Source organism: Bufo bufo, chromosome 3 (assembly GCF_905171765.1).
Source record: "Bufo bufo chromosome 3, aBufBuf1.1, whole genome shotgun sequence".
In the NCBI taxonomy this organism is placed as follows: Eukaryota; Metazoa; Chordata; class Amphibia; order Anura; family Bufonidae; genus Bufo; species Bufo bufo.
Window position 1 is genome coordinate 421374772 of NC_053391.1, and position 23704 is coordinate 421398475.

The window sequence follows — 23704 nt, forward strand, 5'->3', positions numbered from 1 at the left end:
GAAGACATTGATATGTTTTGTAGGGCGAGGTTGCAGACGGGAAGATAGTGGGGGAGCAGCGAATTTTGGAATGCCATGTAGTACGAAGTGGTGAGACCATCGGGTCCAGGGCATTTACCTTTTGGGGACGATCTTAATGCTGTGGACAGCTCCAGGAGCGTAAATGGTTTTGACAGGGCGTCTTTTTGGGTGGGGGTTAAGGTCGGGAGGTCTAAGGAGTCTAGGAAGCTGTGTACCTCATTATCTATGCCTAAGGGGGATTGGCCATCTCCCGGTGGAGATAGATTGTAAAGGGATTCATAGAAAAGCTTGAACTGTTCAGCTATGGCCTTCGAGGAAAAGATCGGTGGGCCATGGGAAGGCTTGATAGATGTTACGTGCCTTGCCTGTAACCTACGCTTGATGCGACTCATCATGAATTTTGATGCCTTATTGCCGTGGGCAAAGAATTTTTGTTGTGATGATAGGTAATATTTTGCTGACTTTTCATTTAAAACGTTTTATTTATTTTTTGTAAATTCTTTATTTTTATTTTTTATTTTTTTTGTATAGTAATGTAACAAAGAAGCATTAGGATGTTGCATAAATGTAAAAGAAACATAATAATGCTAGCATCCAAAGTCAAATAATAGACATTGTAAGATAATCATGTACATACATAGGTATATAACGGTTGTCTTTATCACTGTAGCTACTTTTTTGTAGTTAGGGAGATGTAAAAGAGCATAGGAGATTCTTTCCCTAAGACCGCTTACAACGCTCTCTAAACTGATCTCGTATATGTCACAATATTATAAGTGAATATAATAAAGGGAGGAAGAAAGAAGTAAACAAAAATTAGAAATATAAGTAGAAAAAGAAGAATAAGTAGAGGGAGAGAGAGGGTGGGGTGGGGGGGGGAAGTGTGCGTACATATATCTAAGTCTCAAGTTTAGGTATCATTGCCAATATTTAGCTAGGATTCATCTACGCCAGAGATCTCCAGGGGCTCCATATCTTGATGAATTTATCATGAGTCCTATCAATCCAGCTAGTCATTTCTTCAAACCTGCAAATTTGTGTCGTCTTAGCTTTTCATTTCTTGTACAGTAGGGGAGTTAACATCTAGCCAATGTAAAGGGATTAATGCTTTAGCTGAAGCTATGATATGTGAAATCAAATTCTTTTTTGAAGGGGAGTATTGAGGGGTTGGAAGCGCAAGTAACACCATCTCTAGTGTTAATTTAAAGTCGGGGATTGTTAGTTTTTGAATCAACTCTTCAATTTCCTTCCAATAGGGCTTAATCTGAGAGCAATGCCACCAGATATGTGATAATGAACCCACGCCAATTCCACATCTCCAGCATTCCCTCGTAGATGCTAGACCCCTCTTGTAGAGAAAGTCTGGAGTTTTATACCACCTTGTCAGCAGTTTGTAATGATTCTCCTGTAGACGAATGCAGCGGGAGAAGCCATGTGAACTTCTCAGTATTTGCTTCACTTCAGTATCAGTTATAATCCTATCCAACTCTTTTTCCCACTCCCTGATGTACATAGGCTTCAGAAATTCACCCTCGCCTCCCACCACTGGGTAGAGCTTCGACACTTTTTTAGCAGCGATGAGTGGTGATAGGATTAATTTCTCAAAATCAGTCAAGGGCCTCTGGAGAGGATACTTCACTTTCAACTCCCCACACACAGCTCTAATATGAGGTTTTGCAAGGAAAAACCCTGGAGATTTTGTGATTGAGCTTGGGAGTGCCTCTATAATGGAGGACTCCATATTAGGGGTGATTTCACCGAGTTTTACAGATGTTAAGGAGTTCCACAAATGTGGTTTGACAAAAGTATCATGGTTTAGGAGGTATGATAGTAGGCTCACTGGCAGCAGAGGGGATGGTTCAGGTGCTAACGTTTTCCGCATTTCCCTCCATACCTCCCCTAAGCCACGCAACAATGGATCTATAACTATGTCCCTACGTATGTACCTGTCAGGGAGCCATAAGTGTTTCTGGAAGTGTTTTCCTATACTGTGACGGCAGATGGCCTGGACATCTGGGCGTCTTTTTGGATCTACCATTTCAGGCCACCTATTAAGCTGTATTGCTCTGTAATATCTAGATACGTCCGGCAGGCCTAGTCCTCCCTTCTCTTTACCTCTAATTAAGGTTTCATGAGATATCCTGGGTTTCTTGCTATTCCACAAGTATCTAGAGAACATACTCTTGACACTCTTGAAAAAAGGTTTGGGGAGCCATATCGGGACTAACTGTATAACATAGAGAACTTTTGGCATTACATAGGCCTTCAAAATATTTTTACGTCCCATCCAAGACAGATAGGGGAGATTATATGTTTGTAATATGCGTTGTAAATCTCCTAAAAGGGGGATGTAATTGTGCTGGTATAAGTCATTAGTATCACTAGAAATTGAGATTCCTAGGTATTTAATAGGTTCTTTAGCCCAATGAAATGGAAATCGGGCTTGTAAGGGGGCAACCTTGGGTTCCGGTAGGGAAATATTCAATATCTCCGATTTGGTGTGGTTGACTTTGAAGTCTGATAAAGAACTATATTCGCCTATGCATTTTACTAGTGGGTCTAGTCCCTTCTCCGGGTCCACCACCAAGAACAATAAGTCATCTGCAAACGCAGTACATTTTAATTCTTTTCCGTCATACTGAACCCCTGGTATATCTGGGGATTGCCTAATTAGTTGTAATAGCGTCTCTATTACTAAAATAAAGAGTGAGGGGGACAGGGGGCATCCCTGCCTGGTTCCGTTTGTTATATTGAAAGATGGTGATAGCGTACCATTAACTTTTAGTCTGGCGTATGGGTTTTGGTAAAGAGTAAATATCGCCCTTGTGAAATTGTCTGGAAAGGCGAAGCGTTGCAGAGTCAACTTCATGAATAGCCAGTTGACTCTGTCAAACGCCTTTTCGGCGTCTATACTTAGTAGAGCTAGAGGTATCTTTTTCCTATGTGCTATGTGTATAGCATGAAATATCCTGTGGGAATTGTCTTTTTCCTCTCGGCCCTGGACAAACCCCGATTGTTCATGGCCTATCAGGTCTGGTAGGAACTTGCCTAGTTTACAGGCCAAAATCTTAGCCCAACATTTGAAGTCCAGGTTCAAGAGGGAAATCGGGCGATAACTGCCGCAACTAAGGGGGTCTTTTCCTTCTTTAGGGATCAGGGTGATGTGAGATTCGAGCGTCTGTTTAGGTAGGGAGTCCCCTTACATGAGTGCATTACAGACTTCTGTAAACCTAGGAATGAGAATATCTTGGAGTTTTTTATAATATAGTAAGGGTAAACCGTCAGGTCCCGGACTTTTTCCAGGTGGGAAGGTTTTGAGAGTACCGATTACTTCATCGGGTGATACTGGTTTAATGAGGTATTTTGAGTCTTCTGGTGTTACATTTGGGAGATGTAGGGAATCTAAAAAGTCTCTGATGTGGCTCTCTCTTCGGAGTACCTCATCAGGTGTTTCTGTTTGATGTAAATTGTATAGTTTCGAGTAGAACTCTTTAAAAGCTCTAGCTATTTCCGGGGTGTCATTAGTCACGTTACCATTTAGCTGTTTTATAGAGGAGATATGGGTGACATTCTTAGCTTTCTTAAGCAAGGATGACATCAACTTTCCTCCTTTGTCTCCATGAGCGTATACCTTATGTTGAAAATTCATCATTTGCTTCGCTACCCTATGGCTAAGAAGGTCTCTGAGTTTAAGTCTTCGTTCTATCAGCGCTTTTTGGTGGTCATTGCGCAGTGAAGCCTTATGTTTTCTCTCAATTGTCGCTATGTCTGCTAAGAGCGTATCAATTGCCTTCTGCTGTTCCTTTTTAACCCTGGAGCCTAGGGAGATGAAGCAACCTCTAATAAATGCTTTGTGAGCCTCCCAGACAATAGGTTGTGAGCTGTGTGTGGAGGAGTTAAGTGCAAAGTACTCTGTCAGCTGATTCCTGACCTGATCCACATGTAATTGGTTGTTCAGCAGGGATTCGTTTAACTTCCAACTCCAGTTCCTTTGCGGTAGAGAGGCCAGGGTGAAGGTCGCCAAGCATGGAGCATGATCAGATAAGGTGATATTTTTTTCTATTTCCGCTGAAGAAGAAATGCAGAGGTCAAAATGTGATCTAGCCTTTGGTACGTTCCATGTGGAACTGAGTAGAAAGAGAAGTCCTTAACTGTGGGATGAAGGCTACGCCATACATCTATCAAACGCAATTCGTGAAGTTTCTTATGTAGTTTGCTGAGAAGTTTTTGTGTTACTCGGGATTTAGCTAAAGATGAGTCAATGGCGGGGTCCAATACTAAATTTAAATCAGCACCTAGAATTATCTGTCCTTCGGCAAAAATTTTAAGCGTGTCTAGTGCTTGTAAAAGCCAATGCACAGGGGACTTATTCGGGACATATAGGTTTGCTAAAGTGAATTTGCGAGTTACTATTAAGCCTTTGACTAGAAGCAGGCGACCATCTGCATCTGTGTGTTGCTGTAATACAGTGAATGGAATGGATTGGTGGACTGCTATAGCTACTCCTTTGGAGGCAGAAGTTGGTTGTACACTATGAAACCAGTGGGCAAATGGACGTTTTGGTAGCCTTGGCATTCTCTTCTGGCGTAGGTGGGTTTCCTGAAGAAACACTATCTGAGAGGCCATTTTCTTAAGAGCCAGCATAACTTGACCTCGTTTCTGTGGTGAGTTTAAACCTTTTACATTGAATGTCGAGACCTTTATATCAGTCATCCTAGTAGATAAGTTATTTCTTTTTAATGTAGAATTAGGACCTGCGTTATCCTCTTATGAGACTTTTTATGAATCTAAAAGGGATATCAATTGGTAGGGATAAGGGGGAGAGGATGGGAGAGAAAAGCTAAAGAGAAAAGAAATAAAGAAAAGTAAAAGAGAGGGGTAAAAAACAAAAAAAAGAGAGCAACAATCAGTAAACCAAACTGTTACTGGATTAAATCCAGTGAGTGAACTATCACAACAGGAGTGAACAATTATGTGTGTAGATAGCAGGGGGGGTAGAACACAAATATATTTCTAGCCTGGACGTGTTACCCAGACATCACAGCTAAAGAATATAATACTGTATTTGGTGACCTATATCCTATACTTGACTTCTAGACCTTATGGGCGGAGGCAGTGAAGTGGGGGTGAAGGGGGGGCTTCTATGCAAATACATATTAAATCCTCTTTTTCTGAGCATATCTGTTAAGCGGGAAGCCTGAGAGCAGTTGAATATATTGGGCTTGTTATATATGTCATGAGTGCTAAACGTTTGGCATTAGACATAACCTACTGTTCATTGAACCCACCCATCAAGATCTTCCAGAGAGTACTGAGTGCAATTATCCAAGACGTGTCCTTATTGCACTTACATTTGCGTGTATAGGCAAGTAAATGAAATAAGAGGCAAGAGGCCAGTAGGTAAGAGGGAGGGGAGGGAAGGGGGGGGGACTTATTCCCATTAAGAGTAAGTGTGTTGAGCGCATTAAATAGGGAAATATCAAGGTCGGATATGAACGATTGCCCAGTAAATACTTTATATGCAAATCCTCAGCGATTATTCTCTGGGAGAGACATTAAGCGCGATTTAAGAAGGTTCCTCGTCAGCCTATTGTTTTTGGATGACGGCACTTAAAGGACCTTAAATAAGGGCTTGTCTCTGACAATTTTCTAGTTCAGTTTCTCAGGTAGGGAAAAGACAATAGCATTAATATCCAGCACATATCTTACAAACTGCTTTGCGGGCTATACCTGTTATATAGAACACAGGTATATTGAATGCGGTAATGCTTCTAGAAATATTAAATGAGTCGGAGACATGGAGCTCAGGGACAATGCAAGGCTTAGATAGCTCCTTGTTCGCAATCTTTCAGAGGTTACCAGCCGAAATACATTCTCCCAAACTCCATGCGTGCGACTTTCCATATTAACAAGCAGTTCAAGGTAGTGAAAACATTCGCCAAGAAACTTTAACTTAGAGTTATAATAAAACAGGGTACAAAGTGTACTGGAACATTTATATGAAGTAGTGGTTATCATGGGCCTCATGAAGTATGCCACGATTTAATCGCATAGTCTACTTCTTAAGGGGTAGAACATTCCACTGTATAATATGTGCACTAGAGTGTGCGACACATATATATATCAGGGTGTACATATTATCAACATGATAGGGCTACTTCAAGAGCCCTCCCATGACCCATTAATACTGGACCCGAACTCGTGTGGAAGTCCTCAGGGTGAGAGATCTGCAGGTCCCGTCAGGTGTTTGGATGTTTTCCCGGGCTTTAGGCGATGGACTCTTTTCCAAGGCTCCAGGTGCTGCAGGTTCGGAAGCGTCGTTGGGTAGTTCACCGGTAACCAGGTAGGTATGTCGATGGGCTGTATATCTATGTGCTCCCACGCTTTATCCAAATCCTCCGGCGTATGAATGACAATGCGTTTCCCATTTTTATTAATGGAAAGTCCGAACGGGTACATCCAGGTATATGGGATCTTTTTCTTTCGCAGCGAATCCAGCAAGGGCTTCAGTATGCGCCTTTTCGGCAGTGTCGATGGAGCAATGTCCTGATATAGGGCAATTTCTGCGTCGCCATATGTAATCCGACCCTTAGCACGAGCCGCTTCCATGACCCGCGCCGTGTCCACGAAGGACAGCAGGCCGCAGACCACATCTCTTGGCCTCTCATTCGGTTTCGGCTGGGGTCTTAGTGCTCTGTGAATACGTTCGATGACGATTGATGAAGCAGAGTCGGACTCCAATATGTCTGCAAATATCTCCATGGCTACTGTACGTAGAGATTCAGTCGCCCAAGATTCAGGGAGACCTTTTATACGAATGTTGCGCCGTGTGCTACAGTTTTCTTGGTCGTCTAATAACAAGAAGGCTCTATTAAGCTCTTCGGTGTGGCCGTTGAGGCATTCGGCCACTCCTTTTGCATGCGATCTTAGATCTTGTGTCGCTTGCTCCAGAGCCTCTACTCTGTGTCCCACTTGAGATATCTCTGTTTTAATGTCCACCAATTCAGTTAGTACCGGTCTTAGCGCTTTGTCTAGCGCTTGGCTAAGGACTTTAGTGAGGAAATATTTGGTCACTGGTGTCGGATCCTGTTCTTCAGCTGTGCCGCAGCTTTCGCTGTCTTCCCCTGAGTCCTCAGCTTCCGTCTCCTTCATGCGCGCCGACGCCATTTTGGCGCCAGGTCCCGGTGAGTGAGAACTTCTCCTTTTCAAGAATTTTTGCATGTCTTGCTGGCCTTTATGGGACCGAGGGGTATCTGGGGGGTCTAGTCCCCTATCTCTGCCATATTTGACCATTTCTGGTCCGGTCACCGCTGTTTATAGAGCTGTAGATGTTAGGACGTGGAGGAGCAGTTCTCTCACACAGCCATCCATGCCAGCAGCCAGGCTCCGCCCCCCATTTAAAAGGTTTTTGAGTTCTGCTCTAAGGATGTTGAGGTTGGCTAAGTGGTGTACCGCCAGGGACTGTTTATGAAGGGATTCTTGTGCATGAATCTGATCTAGAAGAGAAGAGAGGCGTTTATCAGTTTGCTTCTTGATGAGGGAACATTTACTGATAAAGTGTCCCCTGATAAATACTTTGTGGGCGTCCCAGAGGATTTGGGGGGGATATCTCTGGTGTGTTGTTAGTGGAAAAATATTTATCCAAAAGTGACGAGAAATGTGTCCTATTAGCCTCACTGCTCAGTATGGACTCGTTAAGCCAAAGAGGGGACCTACCCGTGTTGGTTGAAGAGCGAAGGGTACAAAATACCGGCGAATGGTCGGAGATGGTGATACTTCCAATCCTCGTGTCTGTGCAGAGATGTACTCAATGATTGGGGGTTGATGTATTCAAACCCCAATGCTGTAAAGGGTTTTAGGGAATTTAGTGTACATTTGTAATTGTGTTCAGAATGAAATCTTACAAGGACTTTTTAAAGAACCAAATGCAACTAAAATGACATCAATTGTTTTTGTAATACATTATTAAATGTTTTTTTTTGTGATTTCTTTATTGACACAATTATTCAACCCCTTGAAGACTACCACTCTTAAGAACAGAGGTTCATTGAAGTGTTTTCGATCAGGTATTGAAAACACCTGTGGATGTCAAGGAGCAGCAATCAAGCATAATAAGCACCAATTAGGCAGATTTAAAAGGACTGTGATACTCAGCTCCTTCTAGACATTTACTGGTGTGTTTACAAACATGGTGAAGTCAAGAGAATGGTCCAGGAAGACAAGAGAAGAGGTGATTTCTCTTCACAGGAAGGGCAATGGCTATAAGAAGATTGCAAAGATGTTAAACATACCAAGAGACACCATAGGAAGCATCATTCGCAAATTCAAGGCAAAGGGCACTGTTGAAACGCTACCTGGTCGTGGCAGAAAGAAGATGCTGACTTCGACTGCTGTGCGCTACCTGAAGCGCAAAGTGGAGAAAAGTCCCCGTGTGACTGCTGAGGAACTGAAAAAAGATTTGTCAGATGTGGGTACTGAAGTTTCAGCTCAGACAATAAGGCGCACACTGCGTAATGAAGGCCTCCATGCCAGAACTCCCAGGCGCACCCCCTTGCTGTCTCCAAAGAATAAGAAGAGTCGTCTGCAGTATGCCAAAAGTCATGTGGACAAACCACAAAAGTTTTGGGATAGTGTTCTGTGGACTGATGAAACAAAATTAGAACTGTTTGGGCCCATGGATCAACGCTATGTTTGGAGGAGGAAGAACAAGGCCTATGAAGAAAAGAACACCTTGCCTACTGTGAAGCATGGCGGGGGGTCAATCATGCTTTGGGGCTGTTTTGCTTCTACAGCTACAGGGAAGCTTCAGCGTGTGCAAGGTACCATAAATTCTCTTCAGTACCAGGAGATATTGGATGAAAATGTGATGCAGTCCGTCACAAACCTGAGGCTTGGGAGACGTTGTACCTTTCAACAGGACAATGATCCCAAGCATACCTCCAAGTCCACTAGAGCATGGTTGCAGATTAAAGGCTGGAACATTTTGAAGTGGCCATCGCAGTCACCAGACTTAAATCCGATTGAGAACCTCTGGTGGGACTTAAAGAAAGCAGTTACAGCGCGCAAGCCTAAGAATGTGACTGAACTGGAGGCTTTTGCCCATGAAGAATGGGCGAAGATACCCGTAGATCGCTGCAAGACACTTGTGTCAAGCTATGCTTCATGTTTAAAAGCTGTTATAACTGGAAAAGGATGTTGTACTAAGTACTAAGATTGAATGTCACTTGGGGGTTGAATAAAACTGATGGGCGTGGCTTGGAGCGCACCAGAGCGGACGCATGTCTCTGTAGCTCCGCTACACACAGTCTTAAAAGCGGCTCATAGGACTTCTTTACAGAAGATTTCACTAGCCTTACTTCACTTTTAACAACTAAAGGCCTTAACCGTCATGCTCAAGCTGCCGAGGGGCAAAAGAAGACCAGGAACTCCAGCTAAGCTCACTAGCTTCTTCAGCCCGGCATCGCTCCAAAATGGCGCCGGCTCGCGGGAACCCACAACCCCTGTGCGTGAGGAAGCTGCTCCTGCCTTCGGATCTCTTCACAACTCACCAGCCGACAGCTCACCGTCCTGTACATCGGACAAATCACAAGGCAAGTCGCACTTCTCTTCCTCATCCCCTGTACACCCAGACCTTATGGGTACAGGGAAATCTCCTAATGCGGGTCCTATAACTCTAGAAGCTATGAAAGAGCTATTGTCTGATTTAAAATCATCATTTAACAATGACCTTAAGACAGCTCTCTCTTCACTAAAGGCAGACATTACTGCCATAGGTGACCGCACAGCTCATCTAGAAGAGAAAATGGAGGAGTTTACAACTGCTCATAATTGTCTTGTGGACGCTCATAACTCTGCTGAGGATGACATAGCTGCTATTCAGCTAAAATTGGCAGACATTGAGGACAGATCCAGAAGGAACAACATCAGATTTAGGAATATACCAGAAACAGTACAGGACGAACAACTGCAGGACTACTTGATCGACCTGTTTTCAGCTCTGCTACCTCAAGCTTCTAATACAGACCTATTAATAGATAGAGTCCACAGACTTCCTAAACCTAAATCTATCCCAGCTTCCCTACCCAGGGATACCATAGCAAGGATACATTACTATCACATCAAAGACTCGATTCTCAAAGCTGCAGCCAAAATGCCGGACCTTCCTGAACGATTTCAAGAAATCTCACTTTACACAGATCTCTCACCTGCTACCCTAGCCAGACGCAGGGAATTCACTAAAATCACACAAATTTTAAGAGAGCAAAAAATCCTTTACAAGTGGGGATTCCTAGTCAAACTTATAGTTCACTACAATGGACGCACTGCGGTGTTAATTTCTCCTAAAGAAGCTATGAACTTCCTATCTAAGAATGCCCTCATCAAGGATTCAGAAGAACCAAGAAGCCCCCCAAAGAAAAAACACCACACACTTGCCCATGAATGGACAGTAGTAGGCTCTCCCAAAGCTAATACCTCTCCAAAATAAGTAACTACTTCAATTTTGGCTAGTACCAAGATAGCTGTTCTGTTTCCAGTCTGACTCAAAATAGTTTTAGACTGGTGCGGAAATGTTAGAAGTAGATTATCATCCTAATTTTCACCACCACCTCCCATGTCATGCTAGCGACCTGGGGTCGCATTGGTTCACTTAGAACCGGACCTTACTATCTCACTTTTACATTTTTTATTTTTTTGGTTTTAATTTATTTCAATGTTCTGTTTAAAACTACTTGTTTGTGGTACATTGGTAGTTTACTGGATATTTCACTAATGCAGGTATATTCTGTATTATATCCCCTCTGCGCACTTCTTTCCTCTAACGCATTATGGTTCTACGAATTGCCTCCTTAAATGTTAAGGGCCTTAATAGCCCAGCCAAACTCTTTTCTTTGGAAGGAAGCCCACAGACTGGGATGTGATATATTTTGCGTTCAAGAAACGCATTTAAATGAAGCAGACAGCTTCAAAATTAGCCATAAGGACTTTTCCACTATCATATTTTCACATGCCTTCAATAAGAAAAGGGGTGTTCTAATCGCTATAAAAAAATCTATCGCCTTTCAAACTTTATCTCTTGATATAGATCCTATGGGTAGATTTATTATTGTTACATGTCTGGTTAATAACTCACCGTATACTATAGTGTCTTTATATGCCCCTAACTCTAGAACTTTAAGTTTTATTAGGTCTATCTTGGAGTCCGTTTCAACCCAAAAGAAAGGTTCCACCATTATCTGTGGAGATTTTAACCTGGTAATGGACCCTCGTATTGACAAATCTACTCCTGTAAGTAAAAAAGATAACTATAAACTTAAAGATTTATGTCACAAAGAAGAGCTGTTTGACGCTTGGAGGTTGCTTCATGCTTCAGAAACAGACTACTCCTTTTTTTCAAATCCACACAACTCATATTCCCGGATAGATTTCTTTTTGGTTGATAAATGGCTACTTCAAAAGGTGGTGGACTCCAAGATAGGCCTGATTACTTGGTCTGATCATGCCCCTATTACAATCTCCATTCCAGAGACTTTCCACCTCAAACACTCTTCCCCATGGAGGTTAAATAACCTTTTATTATCGAATAAACACTACAAGGAATTAATATCAAAGGCAATAACAGAATATTTCCAACTCAATACTAACCAAGAGATTAACCCAACAACACTATGGTGCGTTCACAAAGCGGTAATCAGAGGTCTCTTTATTAAATATTCCTCAGAAGAAAAAAAGAAAAGAATACTTAAGTTAGAAGAACTACACAACAAACTCAGAATCTTGGAAAAAGAAAACCAAATCCCCAACTTCCCATATTTCTCAACAAATTAGACATGAAATATATCTCCTGATGCAAAATAATTTTGAAAGACACCTTAGACAATCCAAGGCACAATTTTACAGGCAAGGAAATAGAGCGTCCAAAATGTTAGCCAATAAACTTAAAAATAAAGCAGCAAACACCCGAATTCCCTTCCTGTGGTCCACTAATAAAAACAAAATAATAAACCCCATTAAAATTGCTGAGGAATTCGCCAAATATTACCACTCCCTTTATAACTTAAAAAACGACCCAAATTCTCACCAACCGACCGCAGAAGATATTAACTTATTTTTGAACAACATATCACTCCCCCTCTTATCCCCAGATCAACTCTCTTTTTTAAACAAACCCATTTCTCCACAAGAAATACTTGATACAATCTCCACTCTTAAAATAAATAAATCCCCGGGTCCAGACGGTTTTATAAATGAATATTATAAATCCTTCTCCCATATCTTAGCTCCCCATCTACTGTCTTGCTTTCAACATATGATGCAAGACAAGGGTATTCCCACAGAAATGCTCCAAGCAATAATAATTACTTTGCCAAAACCTGGAAAGGCCCCCAACACACCAGCTAATTTTAGACCAATATCTCTTTTAAATACTGATCTAAAATAATTTTCCAAAATCTTAGCTAACCGTCTGGCAGACATACTACCAAGTCTGATAGATTCCGACCAGGTAGGCTTTGTCAAACACAGACAAACATCAGACGGGACAAGACGTTTTTTGGACCTGATTGAAATAGCCGATACCCGCCGAACGCCTTCCATGCTCCTTTCACTGGATGCGGAGAAGGCGTTCGATAGGGTTTACTGGGGATTTCTTCATTCAGTCCTGAAAAAATTTGGATTTAGTGGCCCCTTATTATCTGGTATATTAAACCTATATTCCTCACCCCAAGCTTTTGTTTACTCTTCTGGATTTAAATCCCACTTATTTCCCATCTCAAACGGCACTAGAAAGGAATGCCCCCTATCCCCTTTAATCTTCACCCTAATAATGGAACCACTTGCCACTCATATCAGATCATCCCCCCACATTACTGGTATTTCAACTTTAGAAAAAGATCACCGCATAGGCTTATTCACGGATGATGTTCTCTTATTATTATCTAATCCAGCCACCTCTCTTACTCACACTTGTAATATACTTCCATCTTTTTCGAAGGCATCCTATTACAAAATTAATACCACAAAATCTCAAATCCTAAACTTGGGAATTCAGGAGAAAACTGTAAAATCCCTAAAACTAGCCTTTCAATTTAACTGGGTTAAAAAATCAATACCCTACCTAGGGATTAACCTTACAGCAATTCCCAGCGAAACATTCACTCTTAACTATATCCCTCTATTTCAAGACATCAAGTCTAAACTGGCTAGCTTCAAAACACAAGGTATTTCCTGGCTAGGCAAAATCGCTGTTATAAAAATGAGTATCCTGCCCAAAATTTTATACTATTTCAGAAACCTACCTATTCCAATACCCATCAAATACCGCAAAGATCTGCAAAAATCCCTCTTACATTTTATATGGGGAGGCAAATATCATAGAATAAAAGCAGATATACTCTATCTTCCCAAAAAAGAAGGTGGTTTAAACTGTCCCTCAATCATACAATATTATAGAGCTACAATCCTAGACCAACTAAAACATCTATGGTATAATGACCAACAAAAAGAATGGTCTCGTATAGAAAAATATTCTCTTGGGAAACATTCTTTAAAAGACCTTCTTACAGCTATGTCTCTTTTCAAGTTTCTCCTCAACAGCACCTTGGCCACTATTAAAGCCCTCTTCAATGTTTGGGACGTTGTTGCTAACAAACGTCAACTATTTGTTATACCCCTTCAAGATTTCAACATCTCAATTCTAGAATCTTATATCCCAGATTTTGACATCTCCGCTTGGAAAGAGAAAGGTCTATGTTATATTAATGATCTCCTCACAAACAACATTCCTAAACCCTTTTCGGAACTTTCACACTGTTACGGTCTCCCTACAAGAGATTTCTATAAATATCTCCAAATCAGACACGCTATTACTAATACCATTTTTACACAACCTCTTAGACGAAATAATGACAACCCATTTTCAATTCCTTTCACAAGATGGCTTTTAAACCATAACGCTAATAGAAAAGGGATATCCAAAACATACGAGGTTCTTATCATACCATCAGAAGACCCTCTACAAGTGATTAAGTCCAAATGGTCTCAAGACCTTTCCATCAATTTATCTACAGAACAATGGTCACCCGCACTTGATGCAATATTTAATATTTCAAGATGCATCTCTCATTTAGAGACATCTAGGAAAATTCTATATAGATGGTATTATCATCCGATAAGATTAAATAGAATATTCCCAGATACATGCTCTGAATGTTGGAAATGTGGACACCCACAAGGATCTTTCCTTCATTGCTGGTGGGATTGCACCCCGATTAATTCCCTTTGGCAGAGATCATTTAGTATCTTTGTAAAAATTTGTCAATTTCCAATTGCACCCTCACCACAATTGGCACTTCTTTTTATAGGTATTGAGACCATTCCTTTTGATTTTAGAACTGTTTTTGGTTATATATGTATTGCAACACGCCAACTTATCGCCGCCCATTGGAAATCTAATCAGATTCCCAACAACCTTGATGTTATTAAAAAGGTCGAAAAAAACTGTTGGTATGAAGGAGTAGCTGCTTCCGCTCTTTTAAAAAAAGGAAAATTTTATAAACAATGGGGAATCTGGCTGAAGAGCATCTTTCATGCAAATTCCAATCTACCAAATTCCTTAGCTATATAACTAGGCTCTAACTGGCTTCCAACAAGATTTCGCAGCCTGTTTATATTATTTAGTAAATGTTATACTTGAGATATATTAAATACCTGTGAAGTATCTATACTAATGTACCACTTTACGTTACCTTACGTTACTTTACTTTACCTAGTTTTTAGTATTACCACTAAATACTGATGTCTTCTATGAAAATGTACTTTTTACAATAGGTATAATCAGTATATCTGGTTCGTTCATTCTGTATTATTTTATAATCCTATGCCCCTCCTCCTCCCCCTCCCCTTCCCCCTCCTCCTCCTCCTCCCCTTCTTCCCTTATCCTCCACTCCTATCCCCTCCCTTCCTTCCCCCCCTTATCATCCCCCCTCCCTCTTTTTCCCTCCTCAAACTCTCTTATGACTTTGTATGTAATCAATGCCTGATTTGTACCAAGTGTCATTATTCCTTAATACTTGGAAAAAATCTAATAAAAACTTTCATGTTTCAAAAAAAAAAAAATGATAATGATGTGAGCACAGAAAAGACATTTGTGGTTATTTCATTATAAATGTTATGTTATATTTGTCTGACTTACAAGTGCCTCTTTGATTTAATTGTAAACAAGATGACTGAAATGATCAAAATCAATGTCAAACTGGCCAAAACACTCAAATTCAGTGGGGGTTGAATAATTTTGAACACAACTGTATGAGACCTAAATCATACAACTTAGTGTTCAGTTTTTTCAGCAATCTGGCAGAGAAGGGGGACCTTTTAGAGGATGTATCAGTAAGGGGTTGCAACGCAACATTAAGATCTCCTGCCAAGACAAGAGTACCATCTTGGATGTTTTCTACTAGGGATAGGGCAGACAACAACCAGGATAGTTGGTCAGAGTTAGGAGCATATATGTTTACAAAAGTATACATCTTCTGACAAATGTGACCCTTTAAGATAATGTATCTCCCCTTGGGATCTTGAGTGTGAGTGGTGTATGAGAAAGGGACATCTTTTCTGAAGCCAATGCTCACTCCCCTTGAGGCGGCACCGTCCGCACTGCAGTGATACCAATTTGGAAATCTAGAGAAAGAGAGGTCTGGGTATTTGCCGTGTTTATAGTGGGTTTCCTGGAGAAAGAGCACTGAGCACTTTTCCTTCCCCAGGAGGGAGAGAATTTAGGATCTTTTGGATGGAGATCTAAGCCCCTTCACATTGTAAGTGACTAAGTTTAGATCAGCCATAGTGTTTAGGAAAAGGATGGGGTAGAACAATCAAGCCATCACCATGTAAGTGTAGTATGTGACCTATCATGCAGAATAACTTGGCAGCCTCAAGGAGAGCAGGCACCCGTCTTAGCACTAGAAGGTAGCTGTAGGGGTAACATCTTAATGCATCATGACTGGATGGGAGGGAAAGGAGAACACAACCATAAACATAACAGTAAACAAAACAATGGTATAGTAGTTGTACGGTGAGTAGCCTCAGTGGTAACAGTGTGAAGCTTAAAGGCTTAATCGTGAGAGGGGGAAGTGTGGGTAAACCCCAAAAAACAGGTCTTGCTGTTAGTCGGGACCAAAGGAGATAAAAGACAATTACTTCAACGGAGACATGGAGTTGAGGAAAGAGATTGCAATAGAGAAAGATCCCTCAGGGGAGGGAGGAATCGGAGAAGGGAAGGAAAGATGGAATGAGGAGGTAATAGGACAGAGAAGATATTTTCTGAGAGCTTCTAAGTGTCCTTGGCTGTGAAGGTCAAGGATATGGACAAGGTAGATCAAGTAATCCTCCTGGGAGTCAGGAAACCACTCCTCCGTCTGTTCCGCTGTAGCTTAGGCGCAGGTGACTTCTCCCAAGGGGTCACTTTAGGAAGATCAGGTAGGGATGTAATGTCGGACACGGTTTCCCAATTGGCAATGTCCAGTGGAGAAATGTCCATTGTAGAATAGGCTGTTTAAAGGTCTGAGTAGGAGGAGACCTTGATGTATTTTCCGGAGAATGTGAAGGCAAGACCAAAAGGAAATGTCCATCTGTATGGGATGCGGTTATTGCGAAGGAGCTCAGTAAGAGGTCTGAGAGCTCTTCTTTTTTTTAAGGTGATGGGAGCAAGATCTTGATAAATAGAGATCGTGGAGTCTCCAAATGTGATGGTATTAGAGGCCCTGGCCGCTGCCAGGATTCTTTCTTTATCTAGGAAATTCAGGAATCGGCAGATAATGTCTCTGGGTGGTTCAGAATCTTTTGGCTTTTGCCTGAGGGCGCCCTTTCTATGATCATGGCGGCAGGGTCATCATTGCCCAGGAGGGACGTAGCAATCCTCTTGATGGTAGACATGAGCTCCTCATTAGGCACCGCCTTAGGTGCACCTCTGAATCTGAGGTTATTCCGCGGGCTGCGGTTTTCTTGATCCTCCATTGCGGCATAGAGGGTGTTAATGTGGTGCTGGCAGGAGGAGAGTGATTGCGATACAGCAGAGCTATGCTCCAGGGCAGCCGACTGCGCGGCTTCCAGCGATTCCACTCTATGGCCTATATGCTGGATCTCGTGCGTTAGGACCGAAATCTCCTGTTTAAGAGGGGATAAAGCTTCGGCGAGGGCCTGCTTAATGAAGCGTCTGGAGACTGGTAAGTGGCGCGAGTTCACCGACTCACCTCCGTCACTTTCTTCATCAGAGACGCCTTCCTCTGCTTCGGAGTACGTTCATCCGCCGGCGCTATCTTGGATTCTCTGACCGCGGACGTGCTAGCTTGCTTTTTCAGGTATTTCGCCATCCCTGCTCCGGGATTATGGGATTTGGGCACCGTGGCAGGATCAGTGGTCTTCTGCCCCCCGATCTTTACCATTTTGAAGGTTGTCAGTTAATGTATGCGGGTCGCTTTGCAAGGCAATGCACGGAGCTCAGCAAAGCATGTCCTCACAGCACAGGCACAGGCTCCGCCCCACTGGATATCACTTTTACTGCAGGCCATTGGACTACAGAAAATAACAAATGATAATGTGGCTGGAGGTAAATTAGGCGGTCACCATATCCAATTTTTACTGTTGGCCAGTTAGATTACAGGCCCCCAAAATTATGCATTCACCGCAGTGGCGTATCCAAGCTATGGCAGCCATGGCTAGTGCCATAGGCGCCAAGCGGGGGGGGGCGACCAGGGCCGATCCTACACGGGGTGCAGTGGGTGCCCGGGCCCCGCACCCCAGCGCTGCGGCCCTGGTGACAAGTGGGGGCGGCCGCCGGGCCGCGGCCGGCGGCAGGGCAGAGCAGGAGATGAGCGCCTCCATTGCGGAAGCGCTCATCTCCATAGTCATCTGTATTGCCGTCCTCAGGACGGCAATACAGATGCCTGTCTGTGCTGCGGCAGAGGAGGGAGAGGTGTGTCCCCTCCTGTTCCTCTGATAGGCTGCCGGCTTAGTGCTGGCAGCCTATCAGAGGCCGGTGATGGCGCGATGACGTCATCGCGTCGCCTGAGCCGTATAGCGAGGGACACACAGACGGAAGAGGTGGCCTGCATCGCATCGCATTGCTGGAGGTAAGTATAAGTGTATTATTTTTTTATATTTTTTTATATAGGTACAATACTGGGCTGGCACATGATAAGGGGGGCTACTGGGCTGGCACATAAGGGGGGCTACTGGGCTGGCACATAAGGGGGGACTACTGGGCTGGGCTGGCACATGATAAGGGGGGCTACTGGGCTGGCACATGATAAGGGGGGACTACTGGGCTGGCACATGATAAGGGGGGACTACTGGGCTGGCACATGATAAGGGGGGACTACTGGGCTGGCACATGATAAAGGGGGCTACTGGCACATGATATGGGGGGCTACTGGCACATGATATGGGGGCACTCTGGCTACTGGCACATGATATGGGGGCACTCTGGCTACTGACACATGATATGGGGGGGCTCTGGCTACTGACACATGATATGGGGGGGCTCTGGCTACTGGCACATGATGGTGGGGGGGGGGCTCTGGCTACTGGCACATGATATGGGGGGGGCTCTGTCTACTGGCACATGATATGGGGGGCTACTGGCACATGATAAGGGGGGCTACTGGCACATGATAAGGGGGGCTACTGGCACATGATAAGGGGGCTACTGGCACATGATAAGGGGGCTACTGGCACATGATAAGGGGGGCTACTGGCACATGATAAGGAGGGCTACTGGCACATAGGGGGGCTACTGGCACATAAGGGGGGCTACTGGCACATGATATGGGGGGGCTCTGGCTACTGGCATATGATATGGGGGGCTCTGGCTACTGGCACATGATGGTGGGGGGGCTCTTATTTCTGGCACATGATTGGGGGCACTCTGGCTACTGGCACATGATATGGGGGGCTCTGGCTACTGACACATGATATGGGGGGGCTCTGGCTACTGACATGATATGGGGGGGCTCTGGCTACTGGCACATGATGGTGGGGGGGCTCTTATTACTGGCACATGATTGGGGGCATCTATGGGGGCACATCTTACTGCAGATTATTGGGGGGCACTATAGGGGCATCTACTGAGGCTAAAAAAGAAGATATTTTATATGGGGGCTCTGTATAGGGGCATTTTATACTGGGACACATTATGGTGGGTACTATGGGGAAGGGGGGGGCACTATGGGGGTCATCTACGGGGGCACTGAGAAGGGGTATTTTATATTGGCACATTATGGGAACATTAGCTCAACTGGGGGCATTACAAATGTTTTGCATATTATAAGGAGAATTATTACTACTGGGGGGGCATTATGGTGGGCTTTATTACTCCCCCATGGTATGACCCCCTAGTAGCAGCACCAGCCTCTCCCTGCTCTGCTATCCCTCTGCCCTTTCTCCAAATCCTTATTATGAAATCTTTCTCATTAGGTTAAAGCACAACATCAGCTCCGCCGAGCCCCCGGCCAAAGTGTTGAAGTGGCGTCCGAGATCCCCAAGGGCCAAGTCAAGTAACTGTAAGTTTTTATGGGGGTTCTACAAAAGAGCTATCGTGGTTTTTTTTTTGTTAAGGTTATCTGAAAGATGGGTTTAAAATATTTTGACAGGGGCGCAGTTTCAGTGCTTGCCATAGGCGCCATTTTCACTAGATACGCCTCTGATTCACCGTACATAAATGATCAAGTGATTAAGTGGCTGGAGGTATATTAGACGGTCAATGGATATCAATTTTACTGCAGGCCAGTGGAGTACAGGGCCCAAACATTAGGCATTCACCGGACAGAAAAAAACAAGTAATTATGGGGCTGGAGGTATATTAGACGGTCATTGGATATCAATTTTACTGCAGGCCAGTACAAGTAGATGTCAAATATATATGTTTAAAAGAACAAAAAATATAAAATTGGATTACAAACTTGGCTAACGAAATCCCCCCTCTTTAAAATACACCAAATGATAATAGTTGAAATTCGATAACACGTGGTCGTCAACAGGTGTTGAATTCCTCCAAGGTCCCAAACATTAGGCATGCACCGGACAGAAAATATCAATTGATAATGTGGATGGAGGTACATAAGGCGGTCACTGTATAACATTTTTAATGTTGGCCAGTTATATTACAGGCCCCAAAAATTATGCATTCCACCATACATAAAAGATCAAGTGATTATGTTGCCTGAGGTATATTAGACGGTCAATGGATATCAATTTTACAGCAGGCCAGAGGACTACAGGCCCCAAAAATTATTCATTCACTGTACAGAAAAGCAAAATTGATAATGTGGCTGGAAGTAAATTAGGCTGTCACCATATAACAATTTTACTGTTGGCCAGTTAGATTACAGGCCCCAAAAATTATGCATTCACCGATCAGGTGATTATATGGCTGGAGGTATATTAGACGGCCATTCAATATCAATTTTAATGCAGGCCAGAAAAGAACAAGAAACTATGTGGCTGGAGGTATATTAGACGGTGATTAGATATCAGTTTTACTGCAGGCCAGTACAAATAGATGGCAAATACATATGTTTAAAATAACTAAAAATATAAAATTGGATTAAAAACATAGCTAACAAAATCTCGCCTCTTGAAAAAAAAAACAAATAATAATAGTTGAAATTCGATAACACATGGTCGTCACCTCCAAGATCCATGCCTAATTCATTTTTAGAAATGTGAGGTAGTCCACACTGTCATGAGCTAGGCGAGTGCGCTTATCCGTCACGATCCACTCTGCTGTGCTGAACGTAATTTCGAACAGGACAATCGATGAGGGGCAAGCCAAAAGTTCCATTGCAAAATGTGCCATCTCTGGCCACAGGTCAAGCCTGCACACCCAGTAGTCCAGAGGTTCATCGCTTCTCAGAGCATCCACATCGGCAGTTAACCCGATGTAGTCGGACACCTGTCGGTCTAGGCCTTCTCTGAGGCTTGATCCAGAGGGCGGCTGTCGATGGGTTGGTTGCAAGAATGATCTCATATCCGAAGTGACCAACACATCTTCAAACCACTCTCTTCTTGCATGCGCTGTATGATTGGTACTTGCAACTGTTTCTCTATGGGTGGAAATTCCTCTGACAGCACCCGCAACAACAGAATGCAGCATCTCTCGCAGCAAGGCCTGGAAATGCTGCATTATGACAGCCCTCTGTGATGCTGGTAACATCACAGCCATTTTGTGTTTGTACTGGCAGTCTAAGTACGTTGCCGCCCAGTACTAGTCCTTGCCCTTTATGATTTTTATACGGGGGTCCCTCTTCAAACACTGGAGCATGAAGGCCCCCATTTGCACAAAATTGGAAGTGGTGGAGAGCCCTGGCTCCTGCTCATCACCCAGGAGAATGTCGTCCTTGCTCTTCTCCCGCCAGCCACGGACAACACCAGGGATCCCAGAAAACTTTAAAGCCTGCGCTTTTTGCTCCTCCTCCTCCCACAGGCACCATCCTACTCTAACTCCTCTTCATAATCCTGCTGACTTGTCTCAGACTTCATTCAGAATTGCTACTTCCTTATCTTCCTACTCCTGCTGTCACGGCCATAGCTATGACCGTGACTCCTGAACCGCATGCGGTTGTCAGCGGTTTTCATTGGTGTTCAATCACAGGTGAGGGATGTGGTATTGGCCTCACCTGTGGTTGCCGCTGGCAACAGTATGTATGTGGCAGCGTAGCAGGCTGAGCTGTGCCATGCAGCTCGCTACGCTGCGCATGCGGTTTTGTGTGTGATGTGTGGATGTGTGCACTGTGTTTTATGTTATTGTGTGCACGTTCCCTTTAAGTGGTGTTTTCCCTTCCCTGGTGTTGGAAGGGTTAATCCCCTTCCTAGTGTGTGTGATCACTGGGTGTGTCCGACTGTGGGGTGTGGCTTCTTGGCCTATAAAGCCTCACTGCTTTTGCAGGCCTTCAGGTTGCTTCAGCCATGCTTAGCTGAGAGCAGCCTCATGTATTTATTACCTGCCAGTAAGAGCCACCCCTGTGGTCATAAACCTTAATGTCATAACCATATTGTGCTTTAGTTATTTCCAGTTATGTGTGATGTCCGTGTGATGTTTTATATGTGATTTTGTGCAGCTATGGATCTGGGTCCCTGTGTAGGGATGCGCTTGTGATCTGCACCCTGCTAACACAGGGATCCAGTCAGCAAGGCTGTGGCAGGTAGGTGGAACTCTTTGTTCACCTGCCATATCCATAGAGCTGTTTATGTCTCCCCTTTTCCTGCAGCTTGGCCGTTGAGACTCCTGCTCCTCCGTGTCTAGGAGGAGTGGGCTTGTCTTACTCAGCTCCTAGGTGAGGGTCATCTTGAGGGCTAGCAGGGACTTTTAGGTTCCGGAGCATGGGCCCTCCTACCATCAAGGTTGGCTCATGTAGCTAGGAGCCAGGGTCAGGTTAGGGATGCGTTTAGGAGGTGACCTGCTCCCTAATCCTGTCTTCATGGCCAAGCAGCCGTAACATCACCGGGCTCCACACGGCTGAGGATTTCCCCCATCCTCAGCCGTGACAGTATGACCACAGTCGCTTCTTACGTGGCGCTCCCTCGAAAGAGGGTAAAGCATGCACCGCTATCTGCGGATGGGGTGCATGCGCGTTCTCCGGAGGGAGAGCGTTATGGGGCTCACCATTTACGGCGCGGTGAGTGGCATTCCCCGCCATTCCCAGCTCACCGTTGTCCGTGTTGGTGTCCCCTTTTTGTTTGTCTTTCCCCTCCCCCCCCTCCCATTGTTTCTTATGCCTCACCAACTTTCCCCTTTTGTTGTTGGGAGGGGCTTTGAGGGGTGGGAGTATGCATTCCCTCGAAAGAGGGTGAAGCATGTACCGTCGTCTGCGAAGGGGTACATGCGCGCTCTTCGGAGGGAGAGCGTTCTGGGGGTTTCGCCTCTGACGGCGCGGTGAGTGGCGTTTCCCCGCCATCCCTTCACCGTTGCCTCGTGTGGCGTCCCCCTGATTTTACTACACGTGGTGTGTGTCTGGTATGCGGTAGGCATACCTTCGAAAGAGGGTGCAGCATGCAGTGCCATATCCATGTGGCCTGCATGCGCGTTCTCCGGAGGGAGAGCGTTCCTGGGGGTTCTCCGTTAACGGCACGGTTGGTGGCGTATTCCCCGCCACCTTTCCTTCCGTGTCCGTGTTGGGGATCCCTCGTCCCTCTCCATGTTCCCATCTCTGGTCGTTTGCTGGCAGCACTCCGTAGGTGGTCCGGCTGCTTGCTGGTTAGGAGTGTCTGCTGGCAGCGACTGGAGTGGGGACGTGAGTGGAGAGTCCCCTCGTCCATCTCTCAGTGGTTCTTTTCTCTTTGTTGCTGGTGCGGGCTGCAGTCCTCGTCGGACTGGCTAGTGTGAGCCGGGAGAGGATGCAGCTGACAGCGACCCCTTTTTAGAACCAGCACTGAGAGTGGACGTCCCCTTCTCCTATCCCCTTGTCTGAGTCCCTCACGTGTTTTTTTTTGGTGGGGGGGCTTTGAGGGGTGGGAGTGTCACGGCCATAGCTATGACCGTGACTCCTGAACCGCATGCGGTTGTCAGCGGTTTTCATTGGTGTTCAATCACAGGTGAGGGCTGTGGTATTGGCCTCACCTGTGGTTGCCGCTGGCAACAGTATGTATGTGGCAGCGTAGCAGGCTGAGCTGTGCCATGCAGCTCGCTACGCTGCGC